Source organism: Biomphalaria glabrata, chromosome 2, assembly GCF_947242115.1.
Source record: "Biomphalaria glabrata chromosome 2, xgBioGlab47.1, whole genome shotgun sequence".
Lineage (NCBI taxonomy): Eukaryota > Metazoa > Mollusca > Gastropoda > Planorbidae > Biomphalaria > Biomphalaria glabrata.
In genome coordinates this window covers 22,998,522-23,007,612 of record NC_074712.1, presented here as the reverse complement: position 1 = coordinate 23,007,612, position 9,091 = coordinate 22,998,522, and positions in this window count along the sequence as shown.

The following is a 9,091-nucleotide window of genomic DNA, read 5'->3' as shown; positions in this document are numbered from 1 at the left end:
ATACATCAATGGAGTTCGGGGCGAAGCCCGGACGCAAAAAAGGTTTTCTTGCATTCTTCACTGCAGAAACGCATTCTCCTGACACCTACAGCTCATTTTCATCAAAGGAGTTCGGGGCGAAGCCCCTACGCCAAAAGCGTTTTCTTGCATTCTTCACTGCAGAAACGCATTCTCCTAACATCTACAGCTCATTATTCATACTATTAAAAAAGGACCTTGAAAAATATTCTAATATAAATTTATAGGCCCATAATACATTGCAAATAAAACTGATTTGTTCCTTGAAAAGATAGGATACCCCACATATTTAGCTTTTTGCTTTGAGGATCGCCGCCGAAAAAAAAATTATTCGATAAATAGTATTTAAGAAAATTGAAGTATAAATTGTGAGTTATAGTCCCAAATTTATTTAACTAGAAAAATATCAGATTGAGTAAAGGTTGGGAAAAGGCGACTATGAAAATATTATTTGAGTTTAGAACTCATCTCAATCATGACTTTTATACTGAAAAATTTCGTTTGAATGCAAAGTCTTTCTTAAAATAATTATGATAAATTCATGTGAAATTATATAAATAAACTCTGTCTGGAAATGGGAGGGGCGGTAGAGTGAAAATGATTAATCTTAGCTTTTTTAATAATTTCTGCTAAATATTGCATTTGGCATTAAAGAATAGGGGTGGGGCGACTCGATATAAGAATTTAATTTATAGTGTATATAAATTATATTAGTGACAGATTTTTTTAAATTTTGTAATTTCTTAACTATAATACAAAAAGAAAAAGAATTGATTTTTCCGATGGGGGAAATGCGATTGCATGTATCGCCCCTCCCAACTGGTACAACCATCTTTCATTTAAATTTACTAATGATACAATTTGAGATTAGAGTATGGTACGACATAATAAACAATGGGTCACATATCAATACGTAGTTTATATTATATAGATATTCAACTAATTTTGTTCACAAACTATGATTCTCCACAAAAAATAGGACCGCCCCCCCCCAGCACTCAGAGGTCTAGAGTGGGGAGGGCAGTACATGCAATCGACCCCCACCTCACCCCACCGAATCGGCTAATATACCAGAAAGGAAGCGACATAATATAAAATGTATATATTAATTCAATTAATTTTGTTCACAAACTATGATTTCTCCATAAAAACGGACCGCCCCCCCACTCAAAGGGTTTAGGTGGGAAGGGCAGTAGAGGTATTCGCCACCCCCCCCCTCCCCCCACACCAATCGGCAAACAGTGAACGACATAAAGATCGGTTAAAATATCAATAACAAGTTTTAATAATATAGATATTTAATTGATTTTGTTAGCAAGCTGTGATTTCTACAAACAAATTGGACCGCCCCCCCCCACTCGAAAGTGTAGGGGGGGGGCGCGGGATCGATACCATCGCCCCCTCCTGACCCCACAAAATCGGTCAACATACTAGAGGGGGGGGCGAAATAATCTAAAAATAGGTTGAAATATAAATAATTTGTATATATTTTTAACATAAGTAATAAATTCGTATACAAATAGTGTGAATCCTATACTAAAGTTCGTCCGCCTGCCCCCCCCCCCCGGGAGGGGGGTCGGCCGAGTGGGGGGGGGGCGATCCGCCAGTGATTCCTATGCATTGGATCATTTTAGTAACTACTATGAAGTGCAGTGTATTGTATTGTTGAATCAACGTTAAGTCTTGTCTGCTAAAACTCGGACTCTAATCCATCTCTACCTTTTATGTTTGTCACGTGTCAAGTGTGACTCCAGGAAGCACGAGCCCAGCATTCTACAACATTCAACAACATTCTACAGCATTCGCGACACAGTGATAGTAATACACGTTTCTACATCTTAGTGACCAGTACTATGTGTAATATTAATACTCGTCAGACATAACCTTTACAGGTTGTAGCACGCCAGTAGGAATCCAGTAGGACCAAATATCCTATAAGGAATGAATTGACATCCTTCAAACAGTGAGAATGTCAGATATAAGAGAATATTTTCACCCCTGAAACCCTGACAATCAAATGCATACTTGAGATTTAGAAGTAAATAGTTGATAATACTACACATTAAAAAAAAAAAATCTGATAACGTTGTGTCCATCGATAGAAACTTCAGTTTGTGTCTATGTTTAAACTTAGAGTTTATCTGTGTATCATCATTGGAAACATTCAAAGATAGTTCTAACATTTTATATTCAGGTTTCCTTTTTACCCAGGAACAATTTCATTCGATTATTTTCTGAAAAGTTCAATAAATCCATTTTTTTTTATCTTTGATGTTTTATCAGCAAGGCTTGGAGTCCCTTGTGTATTCCTCTATGTCGTCTGAACCAGTGTAACCAGCTGAAAGTGACAAATACAATAGCCTGACCGAGTCTCTTTTGTTATCGCGCAGGGCGTCTCTTTGTGCGCCCAGAACTATGTCATCAATAACAAACTCAAATATCGATTATGTCAGGTTCAATCAAGGAAACATTAAAAGCTGTGTGTATTGAACGAGTATCGACATAAAAGCGATTCCACCGACAGGACAGAAGACAAAAGTATTGACCGGAACTGTGGTGAAAGTTCACATCATTTCTAACCTACCTAGAAGTGTCATCTTGGTAGTAATGAAAGATCACATTTAGTGGTAATACAAGCATTTAGTGGTCTAGTGGTCAAGTAATACAAGCATTTTGCGGTCTAGTGGCTAATGTAGGTCCACTAAATCTTAGGATGGAACGGTCAATACTGATTATCTTTGAGTGGTATAAAAGGCTGGATGAATACCTCCCAGCTACAAAACTGGTGGATGGTTAGAGATGCAGAAGACGTATACAGATGCAGTCTTTTAAGCATCATGCCACTGGACTATCTGATAAAGTTGACCTCTCCACCAACAGACAAAAACATTCCACGTTTTCATCGCTTTCCCTCCTTGGTTTGCCAAGCGACCCCAGACATACGCTTGAAACTATTAGACCCTAACAGCACTTAGCTAATGCATTTATTAATCGACCTTCAAATTCAAGCACTGGAGACCATTAATGCCTTCAAGCACAGTGCCATTATTGCATATACTGATGGGTCGGCATCGATAGACTCTGGAAGAGCTGGCTATGGAGCCTACATCGAGTTTTTTTGGCTCTGATTCAGTTAAAATCTTTGGACCATGTGGTTGTGTTTGCATTTTTGATACTGAGGTCATAGCAATCTGTGAAGCATTAAAAGTATTGACTCTTGGCGAGGGACATTTGGCGGCAACACAGATTGTTTGGTCACTGACTCAAAACCTGTACTACAGGCTTTGCAAAGCGCTTGACCATGCCCCCCCAATATCGACAATGTCATCATGGCTTCATAAATGAATGCTAAGGCACTCCTGTAATAATGTAATTGCTACTGTTTCATATATGTGTGACTGGCAACACCATTGCAGACTCCTTGGCCCACCAAGGAGGGCAAACAACACCGACCCAGCAGGCTGTGAGTTTTCACCATGCTTTGGCTACTTAACATACAAAAAAAATAGAAATGGAAAAGTAGTTTCACTGCTGGGACAAGTCCCAAAAAGACCGAGGAATCTGGGAGCGCACGAAGCGCCCTGGCCGCACTTCCCCGTGGTGGAGGCTGTCTAGACCTAAGCAAGCTATTATAGCTAACACAGTGCAGGACATGCCACTGTCCAGGTGGCTCATATTTCTCAAGGCTATGGCCAAACTTTGACTCACGGTCGCTGTGGGGAGGAAGAGGAAACTGTGTCTCATATTCGTTTTGAATTATTGATCTCCAATTCGACAGGTCAGTATGCAAGGTTTCTGTCCAGTGCTTTTGCAAGAGAGGATTTGAACCACTCAAGTTTTACATTGTTTATTTTTGCCAGAACACCCCAGTCTTTCTTTTTTTTTTTATTTTAATGGGCCACATTTTAACGATCAAACTAACATACTTTTTTAGCCCTTGAATTCTATATATATATATATATATAGTTATAGTTCTAGTTATAAACCTAGTGTCAGAAGTGGGATCGGATCTACTATGGCTCGTCTGAAACTGCTATAAGAACTTGAATTTAAAGAACTGAGGCGAGAACTCCCTGAACGAGGGCTAAATCAAGCGGAAACAAGGAAACCTTACAAGCAGCACGCCTCCGAGAAGACCTAACTGAAGAAGGTGAAGATCCGGACACCTAGCTGTTTGAGTTAGAACCCGATGTAGTAAAGCTATTGATTACCTTTCAAGAACAGGTGACTGACTTTCAGAATGTGATCAAGGGTAACTTGCAGAAAGAGACAAGTGAAGAAATAAGAAAAGAGGTCAATAGTTCAACCAACGCTTTTGCTGCAGATGTACCTGATATAGGTACTTCAGTCGGTCAGCTAGATCAAGACAACGTTGTGTCTTACCTCAATCCTGTAGATGAGGACATTAAAGACATCTGTCAATCTTCGCAGGGAGAACGCAAACTCCAAGGAACCCATAGGCAAGGCCTGCACCCAACAGACGTTTGTCCAGCTGCCCAGACCAGAGAGAGAAGTCCTGATGGTGTCCAGAAAAAAGCAATGAAACCTGATGCAACAGTTGATGGACCCCTGTAAGTTGAAAGTCATCAACGGGGTCTGAACTCAACAGTCCATTGGTCTGTTGACGAAACTAGAGAGAGAAACCATGATGTTGGTCATGGAAGTCGAATGAAGCCTGATGCGTAGTCTGATGCCGAAGATGAGGGACATTTGAATGTGGAGAGTTACCAACGTACCCCACAAGCATGTCCATGATGATTTGTCCCATAATTTTCCTTCCTGTGAACATGAAACCCATCATAAAAAGTCCCCTCGATAAAGCTCTATGAAGCAACCTGTTAGGCCAATGATCTTGGTGACCCCGGTCCTGACATCCTATCCCTCTCCATGTGTTAGGTGGCTGCCGAATGACAACAGAACGAAGCAACCACGACGTCACGGCAACAAGATGAAGGCCAACTGGAGGAGGAGACGAAAGCGACTATTGCTGAATGCGACGCGGCTGGCTTCGTTAGGCTCAAGAGTAAAGCCTACTGTCGCATTCACCGATCGACCGTCACCAGCAGCGTTGAAACTTCACAGCCCATGTCATGAGGTCGATTCTTTCCGGGATGGACAGATCTAAGAAGGGGACAGCGTTATAAACCTGTGATGACACAGATGGAGGTATTGCTGTGAGTGTTTTTAGCCGACACAATTCGCCCCAGGCCAGTGCTAGACGAGCGATCAACCTTGACAAGTGACAGTACACGCCAGTTCGGGAAGGATCTGTGTTGTAAATAGTACGCATGCATGTAGTTATGTAATCAACCAGAATGGTCAAGGGACGTTCCATCCGGTTCTAGAAGGCTTATATGGACCCTATGTAAGAGCGAATGTAAAGTGTCAAAGTCAAGTCGTATCACGTCACCTCGCAATGTGACCAGTACGGGGCGAAGTCAGAACCAGCACGGTGTGAAGTCAGAATCAGAACAGAAGCAAGTTTGTTTTTTTTACAGTCAATGTTATGTTGTTGCCAATTGTCCAGTAATGGCTGTCATGTATTTGAAGCTTTATACTCAGATACTGATACACACATGAAGTGATGGACTTGGTTGTTTAGTACAAGTGTGAAGCGAATAGACTGTGAGCTTTAAGTAATATCTTAGAATATCTGTAACTGAAGGGATCAATAAATAGACGTAGTGTATGTTATGAAGTCTGACATGATAAGTTATTTTTCCCTCACCTTGATCAAACTTATTTTGAAGAATTCTTCTTCATCTAGACATATAACCCTAAGGAAAATACTCTAGGTCAGTGATGGGCAAACACCCTTTGACTACGCACATAGAATTGTGTGACTGTAGTTTGCTTTAATTCTATATTGAAAAGGTGGATTTTAGCTTCACATCCCGCTGAAAAGGGGGGTGGGTTAAACTCAAACCCTTTGGAGGGGAATTTAACTTAAAGCCCTCTAGAGTGTTTTTTTTTAAAACTCAAACCCCCTCACTACGCTCAAAGAATCTGATGACTTTTGTAAGCTTAAGTCTTATATTGAAGAGGAGGTTTGACAGTAAAAAAAAATATTTTTTTTTACTGAAATTGCCTTCCTGGATCCGCCAATAGTTTTCATTTGTTTTCATTTTACTTTTAATAAATGTTTTAATTATAAAGGAGAAAAGCAAAGTGTGTCTCCAGCATTGACACATCCATAGAAAATAAAAGCTGTAGTCCTCAGTCAAAGTACCATAACTCTTGATATTTAGAGGACGACATGGATTTGTCGAATCTTATTGAATACTCTACAATAGTAGCGTGGATAAGCCATTTTAGTATCACTATTTTAAATAGTTAGAAATATATTGTTCTCCATAGTAACAGTGTTTTGACTCTAATAACATTATGTTTAAGACGTTATACATTCGAACTATTTGATATTTTGTTCTTGGGTCTATGACAATAGTTTGATAGAAAATTTTCCGACATGTCAAAACGGTTTAAACAAAATAAAAGTTAAAACAAATAGCTACAGTATTTCTAGAGCTACATCTCGAATAATTTGTGTTTATGTTTTCATATTAAAGCTTATCTGCGACAAAAAACATAAACACGCAACCAAAAATCTAACATTTCATTCTATCTATCACTCTCGTTGTTTCTCATTCATCAGATTGTTACATATTCTTTAAGGCCAGACAGAGAGACATTAAGTTATCAGTAAGATATTCTTGCAAGTAAAACTTTATGAAAGCTGTTTAGTGATAATCATAACACTATATAATATACAAGTAGTTTCTATAGATTTATCTACCAGGTACATAAACAACAGGAGAATATTTTAAAAACAATTAGAAATATTGCTATTTTAATTTATTGCAACAATTATTACAATCTATTTCCAATAAATATTGAAATAAATGTATGCCATGATCTAAACAAATAGTTTTAAATCCTCTTACAACTGCAGTGTAGTCTAGAGAACTAGGTTGAACTGGCTACCATTAAAAACATAAAGCAAAAATCTGTTGTCAGAAAAGAAAAACTTTCTAACTTATATCAGGAAGTAGCATAAAAGAATCAGTGAAATCATCATAATTTTAACATAGTTTCGGAATGTATTCCCCAGTGTTGTATGTTATAAGCTGATGATAAAAGTATGTCGGGGATATTTTTGTAAGTGAAAAAATAACAGCAATTCTCTTTACGACTTAAGCACTTTAATTCTCCTAGTAGAAATCCTCAAAAGATTGAAGATACACTTTTAACACACAATACAATTTAATTTCAAGAAAAGATTAACAAAAGTATTTAACATGAAGCTTGAAACGTATTAACTGAATACCCCCCCCCCCCCGATAAAAGCTTGTCTCCCTTTTTGTTGTATTTTTTCTTTATTTTTTAAATAGAAACATCTCAAACAGAAAATAAATTGAAACTTAAATTAGCTCCTTTTCATTCTCCAATCTTCTGTTCAAAAACGTGAATCTTCTGGAAACTAATGTGTAGATATGTAAATATATCTGTCAAGAACTTAACGTGTCCACTACGTGACAAGTGCATACTTTACATGAACATAGTAGTTTTATTTTATCTCGGTATTGGTGATATTTCTTCTTATTGTAAAGAGATTGAAGATAAATATGAGTTCAAGTAAAAATGATGCAATGTTTATGTACAAAATAACGAATGTGCTGATATGCGTGTGTACGTGTGTGGAAGCTTTATTTGTAAACCCTAAGCTACTCGACCATTAAGCCCACTATTGTTCACAAAACAATTTCATGTGTTTTATTTACACTAAACAAACAACGATACTAGTTGAGTCTCTCTCTCTCTCTCTCTCTCTCTCTCTCTCTCTCTCTCTCTATATATATATATATATATATATATATATATATATATATATATATATATATATATATATATATATCTTTGTCAACAATCTTTTTAAAAAAGTACATTGCAACTATGTAATTATTTCTAAACCATTTTCATAGCTCTAAATAAAAGATCCACATTCAAGATCAGTTCTCCTTGGCCGATAGTGGACCACAATGAAGGCATGTTGTCTCGTTATAGACCAAATGTTTCGTGTTAGTCTGGCCGCTACGCATAACATATTCGTAGTCCCCAAGTCTTCTGAAGTTGAACGTCTTAATGCAATGTTTGATGATCATCTAAGACACGGTAAGTTTGCAATGATTCGTTGTTCATGTATTGAGAATAAATATTCATAATTGTAAGTTTTCCTATATTGGCCCTAGAGCACGAGGCAACTAGTCTTCTTGATTCCAACATATTGGGTTCTATACACATTAGCTTGGTATAAAATGCACGAACATGACCAGTAGTAATAATGACAGATGATATGTTTTGTTTATGTCGCCGCTACTTGTATCCTGTTTTGCGTCAAAAAAGAAACATTTCTTATTAGAAGCAGGCTCAACTTTGAACCTACGGCTGTTACAGAAATCTGAGCCGTTAGAGTAAAGTTCTTTAATGATAGAACCTTTGAGGATGGCGTTCCTGCAGGCGTCGTACCAGGCATCACAGAATTCCTCACACACGGTCAGACTTTCCAAAAAGTAAAATGTGTTTTGGTTGGGTGCACACACATAACACATCAGGTAGTTAGTGTACTTCTGACATTCGAGAGAAGCGCCCCTGAGGGGTTTCACCCTAGGAAATATAGCATCTATTTCTTCTTGCCGACAACAGCTATTTTCTTTAAACCATGTACAATTCTTCAAATTTAATTGGATTTGTGGGGCTCTGTTAGCGAAGAATGAACAATACTGTAGCTTGGGTTTCGTAACAAGCACAAGGTTTGTATTGCTGTTCGCTAAAACACCCCAATATACGACTATACATATAACGAAATATTCAATCACATTCATGTAGAGTCTTCCTTGAAACTTAATAGAAATCATGTTCAAACTAAAGCTCACTGTTGATACTATTCGGACATCTTGGAAATCAATAGTTGCGCAGGCATCGATTTGTGGCCAGCTCGACATCGGAACTCTGTGCCAGCACAGAATTCCACCGAATCATCTCCCTTTTTCTCTTTCTTAACTTATTAGAAAATGTA